The sequence below is a fragment of the Diceros bicornis genome, chromosome 37 (assembly GCF_020826845.1).
Source record: "Diceros bicornis minor isolate mBicDic1 chromosome 37, mDicBic1.mat.cur, whole genome shotgun sequence".
NCBI lineage: Eukaryota > Metazoa > Chordata > Mammalia > Perissodactyla > Rhinocerotidae > Diceros > Diceros bicornis.
In genome coordinates this window covers 18,247,801-18,264,559 of record NC_080776.1, presented here as the reverse complement: position 1 = coordinate 18,264,559, position 16,759 = coordinate 18,247,801, and the positions used below count along the sequence as shown (strand labels likewise).

The 16,759-nt window shown below is 39.3% G+C and overlaps 1 protein-coding gene across 1 annotated transcript in view; it reads left to right on the top strand.

The window, feature by feature from the left end:
• The window catches only part of DNER (delta/notch like EGF repeat containing), a 300,865-nt gene that overhangs the window by 217,646 nt on the left and 66,460 nt on the right, over positions 1 to 16,759 (top strand). The gene's annotated exons all lie outside the window — the stretch shown is intronic.

Genomic DNA, 16,759 nt, shown 5'->3' with positions numbered 1-16,759 from the left:
TCTACACTTAACAATACTTCTGGTCATTGTGAACCAGGGCATTCACCATTCATTTGACCATGACCCTCTCTTCTGTTACAGCCTAGGACTTTATAAGCACTTTATTTATTTTTTATTTTTTTAATTTATTTATTTTTAATTTTTGTTTTTTTTGTGAGGAAGATCAGCCCAGAGCTAACATCCGATGCCAATCCTCCTCTTTTTTGCTGAGGAAGATTGGCCCTCGGCTAACATCCATGCCCATCTTCCTCTACTTTACATGGGATGCCGCCACAGTGTGGCTTGACAAGTGGTGTGTCGGTGTGTCCCCGGGATCCGAACCTGCAAACCCCGGGCCACTGAAGTGGAGCATACGCACTTAACCACTATGCCACTGGGCCGGCCCCCCATATATAGCACTTTAAATAATTTTTATCATTTTCCCCTGATTATCAAGGAAATCTATGCTCAGATGAGCTCAAAAGAAAACAAAAAATACCTATAATCCCATCCCCAAGAGAGATCACTTTAAATTTTACGTGAACAACTCTCGTTTTTAATGCAGGTTTCAGAAAACTAAAATTGGATCTGAATGTGCATTCTCTTTTGTAATGAGCTTCTTAAACTGGACAACGTGTTCCAAATGTTCTTCTGTATCACTAATTATCTTTCTAAAGAATTGTTATGAATGGCTGCATTTTATTCTATCATATAAATGTGGCGTAATGTATTTAATAAAAAAACTTAAATCATTCACACACCATTTCTTGATTACCTGTCTTGTGGCGGTTATCGTGCTAATCACAAGGCATCTCGGTGTGAACAAGACAGATGTGGCTCTGGCCTCATGGAGTAGTGGGTGTGAGGGACAGTGCAGGCACCGGGACCAGGGATATGACAGGGCTCTGCTGGGGTGATCGGTGGTCGAGAAGAGGGACCCCTCACCCAGACTGGGGGTTGGAAGGAAGATTAGAAAGTGTTCCAAGGGAAATGACGTTTAGACTGAGACCTGAAGGAGAAGTAGCTCCAAGATGAATAAGTTAGGGCTGCGGGGAAAGGAAAGAATCTCCCAGGAAGAGAAAATGAACAGCATGTGTGAAGGCAGGGGACAGAGAGAGTGGCGTATTTGAGGAACAAAATGAAGTTCAGCAGAGCTGTAATGCAGAATGTGATGGAGGGAAGACCCAGGCTTGAGATGGAAGTAGGAGCCAGCTCTGGCAGGCCTTTAAACACCATTGTAAGGGAATTGGACTTCACCCAAGAGTATGGGGGGGGACACCATGATTTGTCTTAGCAAGGGAGGGGCAGGATTTTATTGTGGCATTTGGGAAGAATTACTGTGGCTGAAGGGGGAAGAATGGATTGGAGGAGGACATGAGAGAAACCTGTTAGGAATCTGTTACCGTGATTTAGGTGAGCTGTCATGGTGGAATGAATTTCAGGGTGGTGACAATGGAGATGAAGAGAAGTGGACAGATTGGCCATAGGAGGAAAAGGAGAGGGACCTTGGAGGACAAGCCAGCTTCCAGAATGTTTTAGGCAACTCCATGTATGGAGTGCTACTGGGTGGTGGGCAGCTTTGAGAGGAGAGGATGAGAAGTTATATTTGGGAGATGAATTTAATGAACCCGTGGAATGTTCAGAGGGAAATATTGAATAGTCCCGAACAGGTGAACCTGAGACATGGGGGAGAGAACTGGGCCGGAATGGTCAATTTGGGTGGCTTCCACACACAGGTCCTAATTTCAGCCATGGACATGAGTGAGACCACCCAGGGAAAGAACAGAGTGTGGAAGAGACGAGGGGCCAGGAGAAAATCAGGAATGCCAGCTTTTAAGGATCACTGAGGACATGCAGTCTGCAAAGGGGGCATTTAGGTCCTTTTCTTATTTTTGCTATTTTCTGTTATGCCACAGAGAACAGCTTGTACAGTTATCTTTTTTTTTGCATTTGTTCATCTATTACCTAAGGACAAACTTCTAGAAATAGAACTACTGGTTTAAAGGGCTTACAAAGTTGTATGTAACTTTTATAAACCTGGAAACCTTGTGGTCCAGTTGCAGAGGTAAGACCCAGTTGAAGAAATTCTAAGCAGTTAGGAAAGAACCAATAGCCCTCATCTACTTGAAGTCTTTGAGAATTCTAAATCATATCCAGTTCAGAGAGACACTAGTGAAAGGGTCTTTTTTGTTCTACTCTCTTTCCTCAGACCACAGCTGCTCTTGAGTGTCTCTGTGTTTCCCCTTACTCTTATCATCCATTTATTATTTTTAATTAATTTTTTATCAGGCAGATTGGCTAGGCTAGTGTGGTAGCCTTTTGTTTTTCATATAAGGTAACTTGTACAGCATCTCTGCATCTGTTAAAAAAATCTTGATTTTTAAGCAACAGATAGCCCAACTCAAACAGGCTAGTGAGAAAAATAAAAGGGGGTGTAATGGCTCTTGTAACAAATATTCAGGATGAATTCCTGCATGGCTTGATCCAGGGGCTCAAATATCGTCAAGCCTGAGTTTTTATCTCTCCAACAATCTTACCTCTGTTTTCCTGTGTTGGCTCTATTCTCAAGATGGCTGGGGCAGAGTTTGTCTTCTCCCAACAAATCAAAAGCCATGGGGTTAACTTGGATTGTTATGAATTGAGACATTTGTTCACCACTGAACCACTTATTGTGGCCGTGGTATGGAGTGCTTTGACTGGCCAGGCCTCAGACACAAGGTTACTCTTGGAGCTGATATTTGGAGTCAGTTCCATCCAAAGAGGCATGTTGGTTCCCAGAGGAAAATTGGTACATAGTTGTCAAAATAAAGGACAATGGAATTTGGGGGGGGGGGGGGTGGATAAAATTAGTAAATAAATACTGAAGCCATTGAGTACTATTATATTGGGTACAAAGATAAATTGTCTTGGTTGGGAGAAAAAAGATAATTATGAAATTTAATAATAATTTATGCATTTCGTTCCTCAGGGCCAGATAAAAGAAACCCTATGACTATCAGCAGAGAAAAAACTGTGTAAAGGAAAAGTGTATTCTCCTTTAAAAAATCCCCATGGCAGGCCACACCCCAGGCCAATTAAGTTAGTATCTCCAGAGGTGGCAAACAGACATTGAATTTTTTAAAGCTTTCCAGGTGGTTCCAGTGTGCAGCCAGGATTGAGAACCACTGCGCTTGAAGAACGCAGTTAGAGAGTTCTCTCAGGGATTAATTACACAGAGCAGCCCAAGGAAGTTTCTGCAAAGCCTTTGTTGCCAATAGAAGTCTTGACCTCTGCAGAAAGGGGCTAATGGCCCTATTGCTGGTATGATCTCATATTGTCAAGCTTAGCAACAGGGCCGAGCACCCCCTTGATGGTCTCAGTGTGGAAGTAGAAACTACACGACGCTAGGTATGACCACGTGTCAACATATTTGAAATTCATGAAAATGAGTGTCATTTTTTTTAAGCAAATGAAGAAACTGAGGTGTAAAATTCACAGGTCATTGGAGAGGGACAGATCTGTGCTGAATTTCGCTTCTGTTGATTACCAGATGGCTTCGGTCAAGTTACTTAACCTTCCTGGACCTCAGTTTCATAATATGTAAAAGATACCACCTGTCTCATGGAATTGTTGGGTAATATATCTTAGGGATTCAGTCTTTGTGTCTCCCTTCTGTTTCCCATTTCTTAGTTCCTGTCTTTTTTTTTTCTGTTTCTCTCCAGACTCAGAATTTCCACAGTGAGTTGAAACAGCAAGATCCTTCTTAGTTGTGTAAGGCAATCCTGTGACTATCTTAGAGGGCCAATTTTGTGTTGTTGTTCATGTCGGAGAGAACGGTTACGTGGCTTGCCCAAGACTCCCAGCCTCTTGTGGCCTTCCAGATTCCCAGTCCTGTCTGGATTCCTCCAGGAGCGTTCTGACTTCTTTTTCTCATTCACTCTTGCCTTCTGCAGTGTATTCTCCACGCAATAGTGAAAGTGACGCTTCTACAACGTACATCCCGTGTTTTCACTCCGTGTCTCTCAAATCTCGGGTGATATCCCACCCAAAGTGTGGTCCAGGGTCAACACATCCCTGACTGCCTCTCCAGTCTCATTTCTTACTACTCTGCTTTTCCCTCCTTCCAGCCGCTGGCCTCTTGCTGTCCTTCAAACACACCAGGGGCTTGGGAATTGTCCTCCAGGGGGCGCCATTCACCTCAGAACACAGTGCCACTTGGGGTACTTGTACCTGATGCTTTCTTTGCTGGAAACCTCCTCGAGACTTGAGTATGGCTCTCCCCCTCACGTCATTGAGGTCTCTGTGACGACACTGTTAAGACAGCCGCCATTAATCTCTACCCCTTCCCTGCTGTAGTAGCATGTAGCACGAGTTGATGGTATCTATTTATTTATCTTTCTGCTGTCTGTTTTCCTCCCTAAAGTGTAATGTCTTGAAGCAGTGTTGGTACATGGTTGGTCTCAATTAGTATAGGTTAGATAAATGAATGCCCAAAGGAAAACGCAGAACTTTCTGACTAAACCTCTCAATTTCCACTGTTAATAGCCAATTATTTTTGCTCATAGAGCTCATCTACTTTAAATAAGTTTTAATCTCTTCTGCCTTTTTGTCTATTTAGTCTAAACCAGGAGAAAAGTTGATTTAATATTCCTCGGACTATTTCCTGGTTATTTTTCGTTTTCGTGTCTTAGATCTAGATTTGTGTTTTTGTTCTGCTAAAGAAAAAGTCCTTAACGTGGCTTTTCCTCAAATGGATTTTCTTAAAAATTAAAAGTCGCATTTTAAATGCAATTGTCTTGGGTCTTTTGCATCTGATGGTTTTGTAATTGCTTTTCCTAGATATTCTGCCTTCTCCTCTGTATCTTGCATAACTGTCCGCTTCCTTAGAACCAGAACAAATGTGGTCCCAATTAAGCTTTCCATAAACGTCAGCCAAAATCTCTTCTCTGATTCTAATATGATTCCTCTTCCTTGTCTGCCCAGCCAAATCTCTGGCTTTCTTTGAGGCCTGGAGCAAAACCCAACTCTCTCATGAGGTTTTCCTGGCCTGCCCCACCCCTGTAACAATGCTTTCTTTTTTGAATCACTTCGGCTCTTAGAGCCTGTGCCACACACACTGATCCCATGTCGACGGCCCGGGCTGGTCCCTCCAACCTCACGCCATGCTGGAATCATTCCATAAATGTTTGCAGAAAGAAAAAGTGGCCTCAAGTTATTTTCTCATCGTCCCAGATATGTCCTTTTGTCCCTTCTGTTAAAGAATAAGCTCTTTGAGAGTTAAGATTCTACCTTCTTGCTTCCCTTTGCTGCTCGTCAATTTAGATGAACTAAATTTTCCACGTTTGTCTTGAGTCAGTGATTATTCACTTATATATCTGTAATCAAAACAGCTAGTGACTAATCATAGTCCCTTCCTTTTCACAGTCCTTCATTGTGACTCCCAAAATCTAATACATATTTATCAATCTACTTTTACGAACTACACTATTGTGTACCAAATCTGTTAGACTATGTCCTCTGTCACTCATCCACTCATTCATCCGTTCCTTTATTCCGCAAATATTTACCGAGCGGCCAGCAGAGCTCAGGCGCCGTGCTGGATACTGGGACTCCAAGAGTGAGAGGAGCTACACGGCTCCTCCTCCAGGAAGCCTACAGTGTTGTTGGGGGTGGGAGACAGACGATACAAAGGTAAACCAATACACAACTGTGTCATTACAAATTCAGGAAAGTGCTATGGAAGTAGTGAGCAGGGTGCTGGGATACAGGATAAGGAAGGGATATGTACTTAGAATGGGGTGGTCGTGGAAGGCCAGTCTGTCTAACATTGAAGCTGAGAACCAAAACATAAGGAGGCAGCTGCATAAGCAGGTGGGAGCCGGAACGTCCAGGCAGTGGAAATGGCATGTAGCAAGGCTCTGGGTGGGGAATGGCTTCTTACTTTGGGATCTGAAGGGAGGCCAGTGGGGCCAGCTCCTAGAGAAAGAGAGGTCAGGGCAGGCAGCCGAGGCAAAGCCCGCTGGATTTGTTAACCACGGAAGAGAGGTCAGATTTATTCTAAGAGCAATTGGAAGCCATGGTAATATTTGCATTTTAAGAAAATTATTCTCATTGCTGTTTGGAAAATTGGTTGTAGGGGTAAGATAGAACAGAGAGTCTCATCAGAGGAAACTCTTGTAATAGATGAGGAGAGAAATAATTGTGGCTTTGACTAGAATCATGGCAGCAGAGATGAAACAAAATGTTCAGGTTCACAAAGTATTTTGGAAAGAGAACCTATTAATATCCACTGATTGCTTAAATATGGGGTATAAGGAAGGAGAAGCAATCCGGTACGATTTCCAAGTTTCTGACCTGAACCATTTGCCAAGAGTTAAGTTTTAAATGCCTACAGACATCATTTCTTTTATGAAAATGGTCTTTACACTGTCAGCAAAAATGCCAGTATCCCTTTATTTCATATTTCCTTTATTAATATTTCAGAAACTTCTGACATCTAGATAGCTTTCTAGAGAGAGTGACTTCATTGTCTTGCAATTTAAAATCTTCCAGAAATGTTTTCTTCTGGTCTTAAATATCTGATTTCCATAATGTGTATATCTCAAGGGTGTTGATTTCTTTTTTATTTACATAATAAATGTTCAGCAGGCATATTCATATAAATATTGGTTCAAATACAAAATTTGAAACAACAATCAGCTAGTGAAATTATATTGTTTTTGCATTAGCCCCTCATTCCTTACATTTCTTTCATAGTTCTGTTTTATTTTCCATCTTAACCTTTTAATCTTTCACCCTTTTCTAAACTTTCCCCTTGTTGCAATAAGTTGTTTTAAACCTCTTGGCTGCTGACATGGCTTCCATGTGTCTGAGACAGAGTTTTTCTCTGGAGCTATTGTGTTTTCTTTCCAGCATTTTCTGATGTCCATCATATGTGGGTCTCATGGCTTGAAATAAACTCTTCCAAACAAGAAATATCACTATCTTCATCATTCTCTCTGCACCTTTGGTTAACATTATCAAATTGTTTTTCATTTTCTACCCTTCAAGTAGGATTATAAATCCAAATATATTTGCTCATTAGCTTCCAGTGAGGACTACATATTATTTCTCTAGTATAGTTAATTTATTAATCTTTAAGTCATTTCAGAAACACTACTATTATTATTTATATATTATATTATATTATATTATATTATATTATATTATATTATATTATATAATATATTAATGTTATATTATATTATTCCACAAAGCAGGACTGTATTTCATTTGTTCTCCTGCCTAGAGCTATTCATGTTTTGGAGTTGGAATGTGTCCATGAATGTGATTGAACCTGAGCATGTTGAGTCTTGTTTTCTAATCCTCTTTCCTTTGCCACCATAACTAATTTGGTTTGTGTATTCTGAAAAGAAGAATTTTCAAAAACGTTTACCTTAAGAGATTATTATTGATAGATTGACCAGTCAAAGTTCTTAAAGAGTTATGTTAATAAAAAGAGAAACTTGACCAAAGGCTATCTAAAATAATTGCTTTTAGAGTTATAACGTTATGCAGGAACAGGAAAAAGCAGAGAAGTCCCTACTATTGGAGATGGAGTTTAAAACTCTTTATGTGTAATGTGGGTCTGTGTGTACATGTTCAGAGAAAGGGGAGGGAGAGAGAGGCAGAGGAGAAAATAGAGTGAATGAGAATCTTGGTTCATTTTTATTTATTCATGTTTTAATTTTAATATATATATATTTTTTTTGCTGAGGAAGATTCACTCTGAGCTAACATCCATTGCCAATCTTCCTCTTATTATATGTGAGCTGCTGCCACAGCATGGCCACTGACAGACAAGTGGTGTATGACCGTGCCTGAGAATCGAACCCAGGACGCTGAAGTAGAGCGCTCTGAACTTAACCACTAGGCCACCGGGGCTGGCCCCTTGGTTCATTTTTAGTGTGTTTCTTGGAGAGATGAACTCTGTTCTGGCTGAGTCTCAGTTACAGATGACCCAAAGCCTTTCTACTTTGTGGTGTGAAAAATCTTTCTCCCCGCACTCATAGAACTGCCTTGCACTCTGAAAATTCAACAAGGAGGTGTACTTTATACCAATCTTTGCCTTAGCTTTGGGTCACCGACTTCTCTATTTTTACAGAGGAAAATCAGACCCATAGAACACTATATCTGCATTTGGGGTCACTTACATAGGTACTTATTTGTATATCTAGATATTGAATATACATTATTTCTTATCTGGGCTACAGTTTAGTTTTCGAAACTACATTCATGTAGCCTTCAAGCTTTCTGTGACCAGTGTCATGTTTACAAGCCAGTTTTGATTCCAAATTTCAAAAAGTTATAAATTAATGCCCCTGTAACTTGCGTCATAGCGAGAGCCATAAAGTGACCAGCATCTGACTTTGATCAGCAGGACCATGCCTGCATTGCTTGGCGTCTTGGCTTTGAATTTGATATTTAGATTTTATTTTTTCTCCTGAGGAAGACTGGCCCTGAGCTGACATCTGTGCCAATCTTCCTCTATTTTGTATGTGGGTCGCCGCCACAGCATGGCTGCCAATGAGCAGCGTAGGTCTGCACCCAGGAACCGGACCCGGGCTGCTGAAGCAGAGCGTGCTGAACCTAACCACTAGGCCACGGGGCTGGCCCCTTGTCTTTTTTGTTTTTAATATTGTTTTGGGTGTCCTAGGCCCCTCACATGTTGATATAAATTACAGTCATCCCTCAGTATCCACAGAGGATCGGTTTCAGGAACTCCCTCGGATACCAAAATCCATGGATGCTCAAGTCTCTTATATAAAATGGTGGAGTAGTACAGTGAATACGGTTGGCCCTCTGTATCCTTGGGTTTTGCATCCTAGGATTCAGCCAACTGTGGTGATCCTTTGTTGGTTGACTCCACAGTTGCAAAACCTGCGGATATGGAAGGTAGACTGTAAAGAGTCACCTTGTCAATTTGTCCAGAAAAACTCAGCTGAGATTTGATTGGTAGTGTAATAAATCAATCTGGGCAGAATTTACATCTTAATACTGAGCCTTCCAATTCATGAACATGGCATATCTCTTGATTTATTTGGGTGTTTTCAATTTCTCTAAGCAATGTTTTGTAGTTTTCAGTGTAGAGGTCTTATATAGCTTTTGTTAAATTTATTCCTAAGTATTTTATGCTTTTTAATAATATTGTAAATGCTATTTAAAATTTTTAATTTCTAGTTGCTTATTACTAGTATATAAAAATACAATTTCATTTTTGTATATTAACTTTGCATCCTGATATTTGTCTGACTTTACTTATTAGTTCCCATAATTTTTATTGCAGATTCCTTTGGATTTTCTTGGTATAAAATAATGAATTGGTATTAATAATAACAGTCTTATTTGTTTCTTTTCCACACTTTATGCTTTTTATTTCTTTTACTTGTCTTATTGCATGTATAGAACCTCCAATAAAACATTAAATGTAAATGCTGAGGGTGGGTATGCCTGCATTGTTCCCTGTCTTAAGAGAAAGTATTTGTTATTTCACCACTAAATGTGATGTTACCTGCAAGATTTTTGTACATGCCTTATTAGATGGAGGAAGTGACCTTCTATTTTCGTTTACTGATAGGTGTTTTTTCTTTTTTTAAATAATGAATGGGTGTTGATTTTTGTCAAATGAGTCTCCCCCATCTATTGAAATGATTGACTTGTTTCATGTGGATGTGAAAAGAATGTGTTCTGAATCTTTGGGTGTAGCTTTATATAAATATTAATTAGGTCAAGGTGGTTCCTAGTGTTTTTTGTATATTCTATATGCTAGCTCATTATGCCGATTCTATGAGATACGAAGAAAGGAGTTCTTCTCTGATGGGTCTGTTTCTCTCTCTGGCAGTGTTTTCTTTCATGTATTTTGAAGTTCTTTTATTAGGTGCCTACACATTTAGGATTGTCTTGCTTTTTTATTCAGTCTGACAATATCTGCCTTTAAATACATTGTTAGTCCAATTACATTCAGTGTAATTATTGATAGGGTTTAATTTAAGTCCACTTTATTGTTATTTGTTTTGTATTTGTCTCATATGTTCTTTGTTTTGTTCTTTTCTCTCTTCTTTTGGGTAAATATAATATTTAAAAATTTTTCTTTTTTCTCTTCAATTGGCTTTTTAGCTCTCTCTCTGAGTTTTTGTTTGTTTTGTTTTTGTTTATTGGTTGCTCTGGGGGTTACAGTATTCTTCCTTAACTTATCACAGTTTAATTAGAATTAACATTCAATCACTTCATGCAAAATGTAAGAAGCTAGTGATAGTATGGTTCTATCAACCTCCCGTCATTCTTTGTTCTGTTGTTGTGTATTTTCCTTCTATATATAACATCATAATTCATTGTTGTTATTTTTCCTTTAAATGGCTAGTTGTTTTTAAATTAAGAAAAGAAAAAATTAACATTTATCCCCACGTATACCATTTGCAGTGCTCTTCATTTCTTCCTATAAACTTGAGTTTCCATCTATTATCATTTCCATTCAGCTTTAATAACTTTTCTTAACATTTTTGTAGTATGGATAGATCTGCTGGTAACAAATTCTCTTAGCTGTTCTTTATCAGAAAATGTCTTAATTTATCCTCGTTATTTCAAATTATTCTCCCTGGAAATAGAATTCTAGTAGATAGGTTTATTTTTTCAGCACTTTTAAAGACATCATTTTATTGTCTTTTGCCTCCATAGATTCCAATGAAAAGTCATCTGTCATTGTTCTTGTTCAAAGTATGTATTGTGTTTTTTTCCTCTGGTTACTTTTAATATTTTCTTTTAATTTTTGATTTTCAGCATTTTGATTATTTCTTTGAATTTATCCTTCCTGGGGTTTACTGAGCATTATTGCCCATGGGTTGATATTTTTCACCAAATTTAGAAATTACTCAGCTATTGTATCTATGGCCCAGACAGTAGGATGGATGAAGGGATAAAGTAGTAAAAGGGCAAAGGGTGTATACCACCTCTCCTTTAAGGAAGTTTCTCAGAAGCAACCTCAGGACATTTGCACTTGTATCTCATTATCCAGAATGTAGTCACAGGTCTACATCAGGCTACAGAAGAGCCTGGTAAATGTAGTTGTCATTCTGTGCAGCTCTGTGACCAGAATTTCTATTACTGTGAGAGCAGAGGAGACAGATGTTAGAGACAACACAGCCAGTAAGTGACAGAGTTCTGACAGATCCTGGATCCCCTGTTTCCACACTCTTGGCCCTTCTGCTGCACCTCAGACATCAAGTGTTACAGCGAAGAGTACAGGTTAGGAGCTTGGATTTGGGAGTCAGAATTCAAATCCTATCTCTGCCATTTACTAGATGTATAACTGTGGGCAAGTTAGGTGATCTTTCTGTGCCTCTGTTTCCCCATATAAAAAGGAAATAATAATAATTAACTCATAGGGCTGATGCTAGGGTTTAATGAGTTAATGTAGTTAAAACACTGGGAACAGTGCCTGGTATATACAAGTGTTTGCCATTAGCAGACACAATTTGAGCAGACTGTCCTTTTGAGCCTGTGCAGAAATCCTGTCAGTGCTGCTGCCTACCACCTCTTCCCCTAGCTGTTTGCCCTAGGACCTCGCCTCCATTCATCAGCCTCACTGGATGGCCCAACAACTGTGCATGTCTGTAGAGAACAGTGTGTGAGCACCTCCTGATTCCAGAACATTCCCTCTTAGATATATCCAGGGCTCCACCCTGAAGGATTCATGCAAATATGAAATTTGATCCTGTTCCAGAGATTGGCTGACAGCCAGCTTCCTTCCAGTTTCCCTAACCACAAACCCTGGGTGTACAGGCAACTTGAAATTTCCCCAGAACCACTGCTCATAGGAAGGAGAATCCAACATTTATGGAACACCGTATGCCATCTTATTTAATCCTACACAGCAGAGGTCATCCTTATTTTTTAGGTGAGGAAGTTAAAGCACAAAATGATAAGTACCTTGCCCAAGATCACACAGCTAGTAAGAAGATTCAAACTTTGGTTTTCTGGCTCTACATTCTCTGTGTTATCAAACTTTGTTCCTTTCCCTCTCAGGAAGGTCATTTAAGAGGTGGCTGTGGAAGATGTGTCATTTACAGAAGGATGTCATATGAATAAGAGGATAACAATTGCTTAAGTGATAGAAGGAAAGAGAATTTACTGGTTAAAGCAATAGTATTTTAGTCGCTTGTGGCTTCTATAACAAAATACCACAGACTGGGTGGCTTAAACAACACACATTTATTTCTCATAATTATGGAGGCTGGGAAGTCTGAGATTGGGGTGCCAACATGGTCGGGTTCTAGTGAGGGCTCTCTTCCTGGCTTGCAGGTGGCTGCCTTCTTGCCTTGTCCTCATATGGCAGAGAGAGGACGCTCTGGTGTCTCTTTCTCTTATAAGGATACTAATCCCATCATGAGGGTTCCACCCTCATGACCTCATCTAAGCCTAATTACCTCCCAAAGGCCCCACCTCCTAATGTCATCATATTGGGAGGTAGGGCTTCAACATATGAATTTTGGGGGGACATAAATATTCAGTCCATAACAAACAGCATTTTCAAAACTGACTCAGCATTTACATCTGTGAATCCCTTTTCTAACAGTCATTAATAATTTTGTGAGCCAGGAAAATTATCCCATAATTGCCCTACATCACACACATCTCCTTAAAGTATATTCAGACACACCTTAAATTCGTTTTTTGCTTTGTCGTCCTTTACAACAGAATAGCATTTTACGTTACATTATATTATTTTAGACTGGATAATATGCCAAATGTATCCTTTTTCCTCAGTATATACTGAGGTATATTATATACTGAGATATACTAGTGTTCTCTGAAAATATAGAATATTATTTTAATTTTCATTTTGCTTTTGTATTTTGTTGAAGTGTTAAGAAAGAGGAAATTTTAATAATAAAACATAGGATTTTTGATTCAACAGCAGTGAATCTTTTTGATATTCAATTCAACAAATATTTATGGATCACTTCTTTAGTTAAATTTTCTTCTGGTATATAATCAATTACTCTTTTGAGTCTTTTACCTAAAGCAAAGCAAAACAAAAGTCTCCCCCTGGCTGACATTCCCATTTAGATACAATCCTGTATCTCCTATTACATTGTATCAGTTAGCTTTTGCTGCATAACAAACAATGCCAAAACTTAGTAGTTAAAACAACCACCATTTATTTAGCTCGTGATCCTTGTGGATTGGCAATTTGAGCTGGATGCAGCTGGCCACTGGCCAGATTGGTTGGTGGCTGAGTAGTCTGTCTAGTGTGGCCTCAGCTGGGCTGGCTTGCTTTGTTCCACATGATCTCTCATCTTCCAGCAGGCTGGCCTGGGCTCGTTCACATGGCTTCTAGGCAGCGTTCAGTGACATTTTTTGACAAACTCCCTTTTTGGCATTCTCTCTTCCATTGTTTACAGTGACACCTTTCTCTCCTGGTTTCCCTCCTATCTTTTTAAAGATGTATCCATTCATCCAGCCATCTATCTGCCTGTTCGTCTGTCCCTCGTCAAATGCCTACCAGTTTCGAGGCTTTGCGCCAGGCAACAGGGATACAAAGACAGATAAGCTGTGTTCCCTGATCTCAAGGAAATCAGAGACCAGTTACAGAGGAACCTGACAGGGTGTGGCAGGTGCTATGAGAGACAGAAATACACAGGGAGCTGCAGTCCACAGAGGAGGTGTCTTTCAGTGAGATGTGATCTGTTTCCTCTTCGTCCTTGTGCTCCTAAATGTTATAGTTGTCTGGAGTTGCAGCCTTGAACTTTCTTCTCACTCTGTTCACTTGCCTCGAGTATTAGCATCTACACCTATGAATTAGTTCCTGTCCATATGCATATGACTCCCAGTCCGTGTACTCTAGTTCATCTCTCTCTCCTGAGCACTAGATCTGTGTCATCAACTGACTGCTGAACAACCATAAGAGCACCTCAGCTCAACCCGCACAGGCTGAACTCATAATCCTCCCCTGGGAATCTGCTCCTGTGTTTTCTGTTGCAATTGGTGACAACACCATTCACATGGTACCCCAATCTGGAAACCTGAGAATCACATTATGATTATAGCTGCTTGTTATCGAACTTTTACTATTTGCCAGTCACTATGCCAAATGGTTGCCACAGATTTTTGCATTTAAACTTAGTAAAAACCATATGTTATAGGCATTACTGTCCCCATTCCATGAATGCAGAAACAGAATATCAATGATTAAGTACTTGCCTAAGGTCCCACAGTTTAGTGGGCAGAGATGATATTCAAGCCCAATTCCCTTTGGATCCAAAAGCTGTGCTTAACATAAGTCACGTGAGAAGCCACATATACAGGGCCCTCAGGGATGTTGTACTTACTGGAGAAATGATGTATCAACATTTTCAAATAGGAAAGGTTCAACAAGAATCTGGATTTCAGATATTTCTTGAAAATTGAGAAGATCTGGTCTCTGGCTCCACATTCCAAATGGCAGCAGTTGGCTGCAGATGGGTGACTGCCACCTCCTTTGGAAGGGGCATGCAATCTCCAGTTTGCCACAGTCTCTGCCACTCCCTACTGTCTTACAACTGGCTGCTTCCCTCATCAAAATTATCTGCCTGACTCTTGGGGGCATCTGACTTTTTGACTTCTGTTAACGTTGTATCCCTATGCTCTCTCCTCTCTTTCATTCTTCCACCATCCAATTGATTCCTGAGCTGACAGTGTTACTTGTAAAATCATTGTCCAATCTGTTTCACATTCTTTATCCCTTTTGCTACAAATTGGTCCTTGTAACTTCTCACTTCAATTACTCCAGTAAATACCTGGTTTCCTCCTCCTGGTCTCAGCCTCCTCTAATTCACTCTCCACATTGCTTGCAGCTAGAAATATTGGAAAAATGCGCATAGATGATATCTAGCAGCCTCAGAATGAAATGCAAACTCCTTCGTGTGGCATAGAAGACCATTCATGATCTGGCCTCTGATGAGTGCCCTCACTAATGTTCACTTTCCACACTCCTCTTGGCCTTATTGAAATATTGGCTCTTCCTAAAATCATGACCCTTTGCATCTCCTTGCATTTTTACCCATCTTCTTTTCTACTTGGAATAGTCTATGTGGATTATATTAATATTGGTAACTGAGTATATCAACATGAATCTAGAGTGATGACCTTTCTAAAATCTGTTTTTTCCTATATTTTGACTTGATTGATAAGCCTCCTATTTATTCTTTCACCAAGATACAAACAGAATAGAAACATAAGTCCTGATTATGTTTAGACATTGTAACATCTTGATTGGTTTATCATTTGCTTCTTTTTTGGGCAGTAGAGCAGAGTGGTAAGAGCTTGTGTTTTATATCCCAGCTCTGCCACTACTAGCTATGTAGAGTTGAACAGGCTACTTCACATTTTTGTGTCATCATTTTCTCATTCATGAAGTAGGGCTACTAATAGTTCTTATATCATTCAATTACAGCGGGGTTAAATAAAATAATGCATGGAAAGGCTTAGAACCACCTGGTGCGTATCAGCCCCCAGTGGATGTCAGCTATTGCTGTTATTATTACCATTTTTATTTCATTCATTCATTCATTCCACATTGGACCAGGAGCTGTTCTGGGAATTTTGATGTATATCTTTTTACAACCCACAACACCTGTGTGAAGAAAATACCTTCAGCCTATTTTCGGGGTGAGGCTGTAGAAGATTAGAGAGGCCGGGACTTGCCTTGGTGGCTCAGTGTGTCATATGGTGACAGGTGTTTAAGTATTTCCTTTTCAATCACAGTAAAATGGGATTCATCTCATGAAGGATAGACTCATATTCCACTCTAGGCTGTGAAGGGACTCTTTAGAGAATTCAAGCATTATTAAAACCGATTCTGTGGCCCAGTTTTAGTATGATTTCTAAAATTTAAAAACTACCAGGAACTTTATAAAATGTTGAATCACATTGGATTTTGGGGGAAATTTTCTACTTCTGTACAGAAAAATACCATGTTGATGATGCCAATTTATGAGTGATGCTTCAGATAATTAAGTCTGGGAGCTATTTTTGTTTATTTTATATATTCAGTATGTCCTTAACAATAACAACAAAAATGGCCAATGTTGCTAGGAGTTGTGTGTGAAGATGGGTAAATATAAACTTAAATGTAGATGAGAGAAGTGAAATAGAATATTAGAATTGAAACCGTATATGAGTGAAATTATTTAACTTTTGTTTCTAAAATTTGAGTGATCTTCATTTAATTTTCAAATTGCTCCTAAAATATTAAAAGAAGAATAGATTTTACCCAAAGCGTTGTTAAATACCTACATGGACACACAGACCTACAGACTCATACATATATGTATGTATAATTTTTTAAATTGAGAAATACTGAAATACACAATAAAATAAAAATAACCTACACAATAAACGCATTTAAAATTAAAAAAAAATTTAAAGCTTTATTGGGATATAATTTATAATCACCATTTCACTCATTTTAAGAGTACAATTCAGTGCTTTTTAGTAAATATAGAGAGTTGCGCAACCATCACCGCAATTTAATATTAAAACATTTACACCAACACCAAACGACTCCTCGTGGCCATTTGAAATCAATCTCTCTTCCCATCCCAGCCCCAGGTAACCACTAATCTACTTTTTCTATATCTATAGATTTACTTTTTATGAACATTTATTATAAATGAAATTACACAATCTGCGTTGTTTTGTAACTGGCTTCTTTCCCCTAGCATAATTTTTTGAGGTTCGTCCGTGTTGTAACATGTGTCGGAACTTAGTTCCTTTTCATTGCTGA